Source organism: Bidens hawaiensis, unplaced genomic scaffold (genome assembly GCF_021521415.1).
Source record: "Bidens hawaiensis isolate Kalapana, Puna unplaced genomic scaffold, B.hawaiensis_p1.1 tig00004282_1, whole genome shotgun sequence".
NCBI lineage: Eukaryota > Viridiplantae > Streptophyta > Magnoliopsida > Asterales > Asteraceae > Bidens > Bidens hawaiensis.
In genome coordinates, this window is record NW_027491257.1 from 1352519 (window position 1) to 1363596 (window position 11078).

At 41.6% G+C, this 11078-nt stretch overlaps 1 pseudogene; it reads right to left on the reverse strand.

The window, feature by feature from the left end:
- Window positions 1-9690: 9690 nt before the first annotated feature.
- LOC143626014 (ribonuclease 1-like) lies at window positions 9691-10703 on the reverse strand (annotated as a pseudogene).
- Between the last annotated feature and the right edge of the window lie 375 nt (window positions 10704-11078).

The window sequence follows — 11078 nt, forward strand, 5'->3', positions numbered from 1 at the left end:
AATCTGATTACACCCTTGTTAAACTCTAGACATACACGTGTTGCGCGCAGATTTACTGTGATTATCTATGATTATCTATTAAACTTGATTTCTCACCAACACGCAAGTGTTTGACGTTTATTTTAACACATGTTCAGGTTTGCAGTAGCTGTTTTGGAGCTTGTGGACACGTAGGACGTTTTTACTTTTGGACCTAGAATTAAAATGTATCAAGACAAGTTAATGTTGTTTGAATGTTATAATTTATAATATATTGATTTATGTTTGATTTATGTTCTTTATTTTCCCCGCTGCGCGTGCGCGATAAAATGTGTATTAATAAATATTGACACCAATAGTGTCGCGAGTAATGAAGCAATATGTGGCGCCCCGATGTATAATCCGCCTTTGGTCGGGGTGTTACAGATTGGTATCAGAGCTCGTTGACTTTAGGATAGGTGGTTAGACGTAACGGCCTAGAATACCTAAGAGTCCCTTCTCGCGCATGAGAGAAATCTCATGTTTGCGCGCTTATTGTTAATTACTCGTTATTTATGAATATGCTCGCGCTTGCGCAGTATATGATTTTATTCCGCGATATTTCGACTTTTGTTGAATTTCGATTTTTATTGATTTTACTTACATATTCGTTTGTTGGGGTTGAAAATCCGAAAAGTCATGGTGATACATGAATAGTTGATTTTCAATTTCCATTTACGATTATGTTCTGAGGTTGGAGACTTGAAAAGTCATGGTGATACATGAATTGTCAACCTCCAATACTCATTTTCTTGTATGTTTTATATTGAGGATTGAAAAGTCATGGTGATACATGAATCGTCAATCTCCAATACTCGTTTGCTCGTATATTTTAAATCGGGAATTCGGAAAGTCATGGTGATACGTGAATTGTCGGTTCTTGATTCAAATTTGTTACCTTTATTAAGTCTGCATTTAGGATCATTTATTTTACTTTAACTTTTGATAGTATCTAACTCCGTGAAACCAAGCTTTATAAGATTAAAACTTTGCGCTAAAACCAAGATATTAACTAAAATTAAAATTTTTATAGAATGCCTCCGCTATCTCGCCGATTTCAGAGAAGAGAAGCCTCGCGCATGCGTAGACAGCAACGTTCCCAGGAAATGGCCGCCGCGATAGCCCAAGCCTTGAGCCAAAACAATACCTCCAGTTATAACATTAAGTCCTTTAACGCGGGTAACCCTCCAAAATTCACAGGTCTTGAAGGAGCCACCGTGATGCTCCAGTGGCTTGAGAAAATAGAAAACACTTTCCTCCACACCCAATGCCCCTCAGAAAGACGAACCCTATATGCTTCCAGTGTCCTGGAATCCAGAGCGCTTACATGGTGGAATGGAGTAGCTCATGCGCGTGGCGCAGAGGCTGCTTCTAGCATGACATGGGAGGAATTCAAGGAAATTCTTACGCGAGAATTCTGCCCTCCCAACGAAGTTAAGCGCCTGGAGGAAGAATTCTGGAACTTGAAGCAATACAGCGGTGAAGCGCGCGAGTACGCGACGCGCTTCCACGAGCTAAGCTTACTGGTCCCTCACCTTGTTACCCCTTCCCGCCGAGCCATCGAGAAATTCCTTGGGGGTCTCCCCATGGAAATTCAAGATTCTGTATGGGCCAGAAACCCAGTTACCCTCTCTGACGCCATCGAATTGGCCGCTGTGCTCAGCGACAACCATGTCAGAGCAGGAACCCTGTTCCTGCGGGGAACTGAGAAGACCAAACCCACCAAAACTGCCCCTGAACCCGCAGAAACCAAACCTGAACCCTCAAACCATAACCAGAAACGTAGGCGCAGACAAGCTTACGCGCTTACCAACCCGCCCATAGTCCAGCAACCCGCTTACCAGCCTCTAGCATACGCCCCTCAACCTCTGTCAGCCTACCCAACACCTCCTATAGGCCACAACTATGCCATAACCAATCCCGCACTCCCTGCCCCGCCAACTAAGAAACCTTACACAGGAAACCAACCCTTTTGCCCAACCTGTAGACTTCATCACCCACCTCAAGTCCCGTGTCGACAATGTAACCGATGTGGCCGCGTAGGTCACTCCGTTGAGTACTGTAGAACCCCTCCCTCCAATCCGATTGCGCCAACACCACCAGCCTACCCGCAGAACCCACAGCCAACTTACCAAAACCCACGACCCAGATCGTGCTTTAACTGCGGTGATCCAAGTCATTTCCGGAACGCGTGCCCAAGGCTACAAGTTCAGATTACTCAAGCGAATCCGGTGAACCAAATTTCGAACCAAGTGACGCGTGGCCGAGCTTTTAACATAACCGCGCACCAAGCGCAAGCGAATAATGACGTAGTTAATGGTACATTTTTACTTAACGGATTTTATGCTTCTGTACTTTTTGATACTGGCGCCGATCGAAGCTTTATCTCTCGCGCCTTCGAGCAGAAGCTTGCGCGACCGCGCAGCGATTTAAAAGAAGATTTTTCAGTTGAATTGGCTAATGGCGAAACTGTTTTAATAAACTCGGTAATTAAAGATTGCACGCTTAACCTTAACGAAAACGATTTTCTGATCGACCTCATCCCTATGCCTCTTGGAAGCTTTGATGTTATCATTGGTATGGACTGGCTCTCGAAGAATCGCGCCGAAGTTATTTGCGCCAAGAAATTGATTCGCATACCTCGAGAAAATGGTGATCTTCATATCTACGGCGAAAAACCCTCCAGTGGTCTTAAACTTATGTCTTGCGCCGAAGCCCAAAGACTCATGCGGAAGAAGTGTATTGCATTTCTAGCCCATGTGGTTAAACCCGATGAAGGAAGGAAGCTTCGCGATATCCCTGTTGTGCGTGATTTTCCTGAAGTTTTTCCTGATGATCTTCCTGGTATCCCTCCCGCTCGTGAAGTCGAGTTTCGTGTTGATCTTGTCCCTGGTGCTTCCCCCGTTGCTAAATCTCCTTACCGTCTTGCACCCGCTGAGATGCAAGAATTGGCCAGCCAACTCCAAGAGTTGACTGCTAAAGGATTCATTCGACCTAGCTCTTCGCCCTGGGGTGCTCCGGTGTTGTTCGTTAAAAAGAAAGATGGATCGTTTCGCATGTGTATTGATTACCGCGAGTTGAACAAACTCACCATTAAAAACCGGTATCCCTTACCGCGTATTGACGACCTCTTTGATCAACTCCAAGGTGCCTCCTGTTTCTCGAAGATTGATCTCCGCTCTGGCTATCACCAGTTGCGCATCCGCGATGAAGATGTTCCGAAGACTGCTTTTCGTACTCGTTATGGCCATTTTGAATTCTTGGTCATGTCCTTCGGTTTAACCAACGCACCCGCCGTTTTCATGGATCTTATGAATCGGGTGTGTAGGCCTTTCTTGGATAAATTCGTGATCGTGTTTATCGATGATGTTCTGGTGTATTCTAAGACCAAGGCCGAGCATGAGCAACATCTCCGATTGGTATTGCAAAAGCTTAGAGCCGAGCAACTCTATGCTAAGCTTTCCAAGTGTGAATTTTGGTCTGATGAAGTACAGTTTCTTGGTCATATTGTAAACAAGATGGGTATTCATGTCGACCCATCCAAGATTGAAGCAATCAAGAACTGGATTACGCCATCCTCTCCTTCTGAGATCCGTTCCTTTCTGGGCTTAGCTGGTTACTACCGGCGATTCATTTCGAACTTCTCCAAGATCGCTTTGCCTTTAACAGCTCTTACGCACAAAGGTAAACCATATAATTGGGGCTCGAAGCAAGAAGAAGCCTTTCTAACGCTCAAGCGTTTGTTGTGTGAAGCTCCTGTTCTTGCGCTACCTGAGGGTAATGATGATTTTGTCGTGTATTGCGATGCATCCAACCAAGGTCTCGGTTGTGTTCTTATGCAACGAGGCAAGGTTATCGCTTACGCATCAAGGCAACTTAAGGTTCATGAAAAGAATTATACAACTCACGACCTCGAGCTTGGTGCAGTTGTTTTTGCCTTGAAGATCTGGAGACACTACCTTTATGGTACTAAGTGTATCCTTTACACTGACCATAAAAGCCTTCAGCATATCTTTGATCAAAAGGAACTTAACATGAGGCAACGCCGATGGAACGAACTCATCAGCGATTACGATTGTGAGATCCGGTATCATCCTGGTAAGGCTAATGTGGTAGCCGATGCGCTCAGCCGAAAACCCTGCCAACTTAACTGTATCTTGCCGCGCACCCAGCTTCACTTCGCGCCGATTCAAAGCAACCTTGAATCGCGTATTCGTGACGCGCAGCGCGCATCCATCAGTAATGGTAACCTTCGCGCCGAGTTAGCGTGTGGCGCGGAAGCACTCTTTATCCCTAATCTGAGTGGAATTCTCTGCTATCTCAATCGCATCTGGATCCCTTGTGATGAGAATCTTCGCGCTGATATCCTGAGTGAAGCGCACAAATCTCGATATTCTATTCATCCTGGAGCTGATAAGATGTACAAGGATTTGCGCATAACTTATTGGTGGCCTGGCATGAAAAAGGATATTGCTGTGTTCGTAGCTAAGTGCCTGACTTGTTCTAAAGTTAAAGCTGAACACCAACGCCCATCTGGTTTGCTCGAACAACCAGAAATTCCTACGTGGAAATGGGAATGTGTAGCGATGGACTTTATTACCAAGCTACCTTTGACAGCAAGCAAACATGATAGCATTTGGGTAGTAGTGGATCGATTGACTAAATCTGCTCACTTTCTGCCCATTCGTGAAAACTACCGTGTTGAGCATCTCGCGCAGCTTTATGTCAAGGAAATCGTCTGCCGCCATGGTATTCCTTTGAGCATCATATCCGATCGCGATGGCCGTTTTATATCTCGCTTTTGGAAATCTCTCCAATCTGCGCTAGGAACTCGCTTGGACATGAGTACGGCATATCATCCTCAGACTGACGGTCAGTCTGAGCGAACTATTCAAACTCTTGAGGATATGCTCCGATCTTGTGTTCTTGATTTTGGAGGTAATTGGGATTCACACCTGCCTTTGATCGAGTTTTCTTATAACAACAGCTATCATTCCAGTATCGGTATGGCCCCATTTGAAGCACTTTACGGTCGTAAATGCCGCTCCCCAATTTGTTGGAGCGAAGTGGGTGAAACTCAAATCACAGGACCCGAACTTGTTCAAGAGACAACCGATAAAATCGCCAAGATCCGTGATCATTTGCTGACTGCCAGAAGCCGACAGAAGAGTTACGCAGATCGTAGGCGAAAGCCTCTCGAATTTCAAGTTGGTGATCTTGTTCTCCTCAAAGTGTCGCCTTGGAAAGGTGTGGTCCGCTTTGGGAAGAAGGGTAAGCTTGCTCCTCGTTATGTTGGTCCATTCAAGATTCTCGCGCGTGTGGGAAAAGTTGCCTACAGACTTGACCTGCCGCTCGCGCTCAGTAATGTGCATCCAACGTTCCATGTTTCCAATCTCAAGAAGTGTTTAGCTGACGAGAACCTTCACATTCCACTTGATGAAGTTCAAGTTGATGAATCCATGCATTTCATTGAGAAGCCTGTTGAGATTATGGATCGCGAGGTTAAGCAAACCAAGCGCAGTCGTATCCCTATCGTGAAAGTTCGCTGGGAGTCCAAGCGCGGAGCCGAGTTTACATGGGAAAGGGAAGATCAAATGAAGATCAAGTACCCGCACCTGTTCTCTGCGCAACCTACTTCGAGATAAATTTCGGGACGAAATTTCTTAAAGTAGGGGAGACTGTGACATCTGCCCTGATCCGACCCGACCCAGGTACCCGTTTCTCTGACCCGATCTCTCTTTTATTATTTAATATTTATACTTGTATTTTATTTTTAATAATAATATGTATTTTCCTTCCCGCCTTTCGTTTCCTTCCCGCTGTCCCGTCCCTCTCCTTTTCTCTCTTTCCGCCTTCTTTTCCCTCTTGTCGCCGTCCCGCCCTTAAGCCTTGCTTCCCTCTCTTCTAACTCTTTGCTTATCCTTTGTTCCTTCCCGCCTAAGGATGTCCGCGCAGCTCCACGCGCCAGACCCCTTACAAGGAATCCTGCGTGAAGACCATCTGTTCCTGCGTTACGCGAGACGAACGCTTCCCGCGACGCGCTAAGGATTTGTAGTTCCCTCGACGCGCGAAGAATTATAGTTCTTCCCGCGGCGCGCTAGGAATCTTAGTTCCTCCCGCGGCGCGCTAAGAAATGTGGTTCTTCCCGCAGTGCGCATGGAAATATAGTTCTTTCCGCGACGCGTTAAGGTTGTTTTTGTCTACCTTCGCGTTCGCGCTCTCTTGACCTTCTGTGTTTGCCTTCGCGCCTTAGCCTTCTCGCGCTGTACCCTTTGAGTTTTCTTGTGTTGAATCTAGCCGTTGCTTTTGTGTTGTCTTATCTTTTGAGCTGTTGACCTAATCTGCTTTATGTCTGAATAGTTACTTTCGGCGCAGCATGCGTACCAACCCCATTGGTTGGTAGAAAAAGTGACTGACATTATCTTTTGAGATCTGCTTTTGCCATGCTTGACCAGTACCTTTATCTGACCTGCCCATGCCTGTTACTGTTCCCTGTCAGCTTTTCCTTTGCCCCCTGCAGCTGCCATATCTTTCCATATCTTTTGCTTTTGGAATCTTTTACTTTTGGAGATCTTTTCTAGGGTTTGTGTCCCCTAGGGTTTGCCTATATATAGTACTATTTTCTTAACACTTCACACACTACACTTATTATCTCTTCCTCCCTTTTTGCTCTCTGCCGTTGTCCTCCTGCCGCCTCCCTCTCTGCCTCCGTCTTCCTCCGTTCTGCCCTGCTTTTCCGGTAATGTATATATATATATATAATAATTTACTTATTAATTATGCTAACTTATAATCAAGACTTAAAACAAATCATTAAAACAATAATCTTATTTATAGGTTAACTTGTGCTTGTTTAAAGTTGGTTCTTGCTTTATCTATCATCGCATCTTTATCAAGTGAGTTATCTCGTATCTAATCCCTTTTTATTTTAAATGCTTTGGGATGTTCATGTGTTCATACAAAACTTGAGTCTTAAACTTGTTTATGAACTTTAGTCGCGCAGTATCCCATGTGTTGAGGACGTTTACTTGGCTGTTTATTTGTATGTGTGTATCATTAACCGCTTTGTTCGGCCTATTCCGCAGTTCCGTTGGTACCATTAGTTGAACACGGGAGACCTATCGTTTACGGTTTTCTTTGTTTACACTTGCACAGATGTTTTCTCGTTTTTATGCTCAATTGGGAGCATGGATTGAACTATGATCTATGAACTATCTTAGGCTTGATCACAATCTGATTACACCCTTGTTAAACTCTAGACATACACGTGTTGCGCGCAGATTTATTGTGATTATCTATGATTATCTATTAAACTTGATTTCTCACCAACACGCAAGTGTTTGACGTTTATTTTAACACATGTTCAGGTTTGCAGTAGCTGTTTTGGAGCTTGTGGACACGTAGGACGTTTTTACTTTTGGACCTAGAATTAAAATGTATCAAGACAAGTTAATGTTGTTTGAATGTTATAATTTATAATATATTGATTTATGTTTGATTTATGTTCTTTATTTTCCCCGCTGCGCGTGCGCGATAAAATGTGTATTAATAAATATTGACACCAATAGTGTCGCGAGTAATGAAGCAATATGTGGCGCCCCGATGTATAATCCGCCTTTGGTCGGGGTGTTACAGGGGACCGGCCTATCTTGCTTCTAAACCGGTTTATAAACTGAATCAGTTTGAGTCAAACCGGTTTTGACCAGCCGTTGATCAAACCTGTTTGGTTTATAAACCAGTTCGGTTTGGGTTTAAAACCGGTTTTGTACACCTCTACTTATACCCATGACCCATCACATTATTACAGTAGGCCCAGTTATACCACACTCAAATACAAAGAACCCATGTGTAATAAAAGGTTTCCACTATTTGCAAGAGTAATAACATCAAATATGTCCATGCATAAAAGGAACCAAATCATTCAAACCATACATCAAAATATGAAATAAACTTCATAATTTATTTATTTCTTGAACACTACAAAAAAATATATTGCAATATGTGTGATATAATGCTTAATATACATAATTTCCGTGTATATTTTATTTAATATATTATTAGTTTATGTTCGGGTTGTGTTAGGATTTGTATACTACTAACTTATTTGAATAAATGTAGGTCTCGGGACTTGTTCGTGGTTAAAGAGGGTGAAAAACGATCAAAACGAGCTAAACCGGCGAACCGGAGCATCAGGAAACGAACCGGACCGAACCAGGAGTGAACCGGACCGGCTAGGCCGGCCACCCCCTCCCCTCTACCGGAGCGCCGCGCGACCGGGGGTCTCATGCCCGCCGCACGGCGCAGTGGTGGTTATTCTAGAAACTTCCTACGAATTATGGGTTTGGGCTTTATATTTTCCTATTTAAACACCCCTAAACTCAACCTTAAACATAATCTGAATACCCCGGTCGTTTTGGAGGAATTTGGGAGCTTAAGAGAGGATGAGGGTTTGAAGGCTACGAATCAGCCGGCGAAGTGCTTATTATTCAAGGACGAAGACTCCGGGTTTTATCGCATTTAATCTTCCGTTCTTATTTATTTTCTCCATGATTTCGTTTATCATTGTTTTGTTTGATTTTATGATGTTAGGCTAAACATTATAGTCTGCCTAGCCTTATAATGAACCTATTGTGACGTTGTGTTTTGATTTGGGATTTATTTATCGTTATGGTTTTTATGATTTAGTAAAAGGTTTTAAATTGATGCGTATGGATATTTAGGATTGTTTGATTAATTGTTATTATTCCATAGTTGCCTTGATTATTGTTTGTCATTATGATAGGTTGCTATTAAGTTATCTACTTTGTGTTTTTGACTATTTTATGATTGATTCGCGATTAGATCATAGGAATAATAATTATTAATTAAATAAACCTAAGTGTGCTGTTGACCTAAATATGTAAAGTGCTAGGTTATTGATAGATCTTTATTATTTGATCTTGCTAGATTTAGTTATTCGTAAGGAGTCCGTCTAGGTTTGATTATTTAATTATTGTCTATTGAATCAATTAAATATATTAAACTGCCTTTGATTTCCGCGTTGTAAGGTAAGATTTCGTATAAAGGAACTAAGTCATAAATAGTTAGGTGACCGTAAGGAAACTTGATTTTTAATACTGGTGTGCGTTAAAACTTATTAGAAATCCATAGGTGTCTCTTGAGATGGGTCAGCGGTCCTGTTCGGGTTTTCTCTTAGGTGTCTATTTTACGATCCCATTCCATAACTAAATATTTTCCCGATTAATTAACAACTGAAATTTAGGGGATTCTAGCCTAGGTAGTTGTCTCATCATCATCTTAATTAACTCCAAGTTCTAAGTTTAGTCGTCTTTATTTTTCTTAATTAGTTTAAATTAGTAAAACCTCCCTTAAACAATTAATAAATAAATAATCATGTCTGTAGTTGAGTCTAATTTAGCTAGTTTACGGAATTAAAAGAGTCTCGTGGGTTCGATATCCGGACTTACTTAGCTGTACTAGAGTCGAGCGGTTCACTTTCCGGTTAGTAGTTTTAGTTTAGTTAAGAGTCTAGAATTTATTACTTAGTGTCTAGATTAGCGTGTTTTTATTAGACTACTTTTAGCACATTAACGTGACATAACATGGCATACCAAACAACCCATTATTTTCAACAAGATGATCAAACATGAAAGAGCCAAAACAATATTCAAGTTAGAAGGCTGGAAACTCGGCAGTGGCATCGCACTTCTCAGCTGGAACCACCGGACATTCAATAAAGCCTGACGCCGATGAATCCACACATAAAAAGATTTGGTACAATTGACTATTACCCGACGGGTCTGTATTGCACTCGATATATGGAGTGTGACCACTCACCATTTTAATCGTGTCATGCTACTCAGACTATACATTGACCCGTTCGGATGAATCCCTACGCCAAACATATCACATTATACACTATAGTACAAAACACTACAAAATAAAATAAAATTATAGCATTTGTCACAATGGTTTATTATGACTTATATATCATACCCGCGTTCTCAAGTGCTCCAAGGAGGTTTGCTTAGGATTTGAGATTGAGTGTCGTCGAGAAATATCCGTGTTGATCAAGTACGGATTGTGAGCATGTCCCGTGTTTTTCCACTCATGACCCCAAAACTTGAGCCCGTCGCTGCTTGGACACGATAAAGTTGGCCAGTCTGACTCCATTTGGCTTTTGAGGTCTGAAATCTGTAATTCAAATTGATTTAAATTGATTAAGTTAGGTACATTTATTAATATATAAAAACACAAAAAATTAGACCAACAAATAATCATAGGTAGTTGTAAAAGACTAAAAGATTTACATGGGAGGCATTAAAAGGGTTGCTAGAGTCACAATTTTTGGGGTATGAACCATTGTTCCAGTTGGGCCAAAGTCCATGAATTCCAAAATCTCACTTTGGTTTTCTGATAATCGGGTAGCAACAACTGCTTTTCGAGTCACAGTACGATCCGTGCCACTACAATAAAATAAAAAAAAATTAATAAAAAAAGTTTAAATCAAATGAGTCATATTTTCTTGTACACTTACATGATAGTGATGAATGTTTTCAAAACCAGACTAGGCGTCTTACCTTCTGAACCAAGTAGAAGAAATCAAAATTTTGTGCAGCAGCTAGCGCGAGTAGGGAATGCACGGTTAAAAGCTTGATCAAAAGCACATGATTGTGGGATTGCATCTTATTATGTTTGTGTTTAATGTTTAGTACTGTTCAATGTGTGTGATGAAGGTGTATTTAGTGTGAATTTATAGGAGAGATGTGTGTGCGCACATGTATGAACTCAAAATAAAGAGAATCATATACTTTTATTTTTATTAAAAAAAAACCCCTAACACGTTTTTTTTATTAATGCAACTAATAGGCCATTAATTATTTATTAGTGTTATACAAGTTATATATACATACATGAAACCTACTCAAATAACCTTCATTTCAAAATTTGTTTAACCAAAAGACTTATATATTTATAATACATAGGGTCTGAATCAAATACAAATGATTTTTATCATGAAAGTATAAAAATAACTAGAGTAATTATGTTAGCGGAGAAAA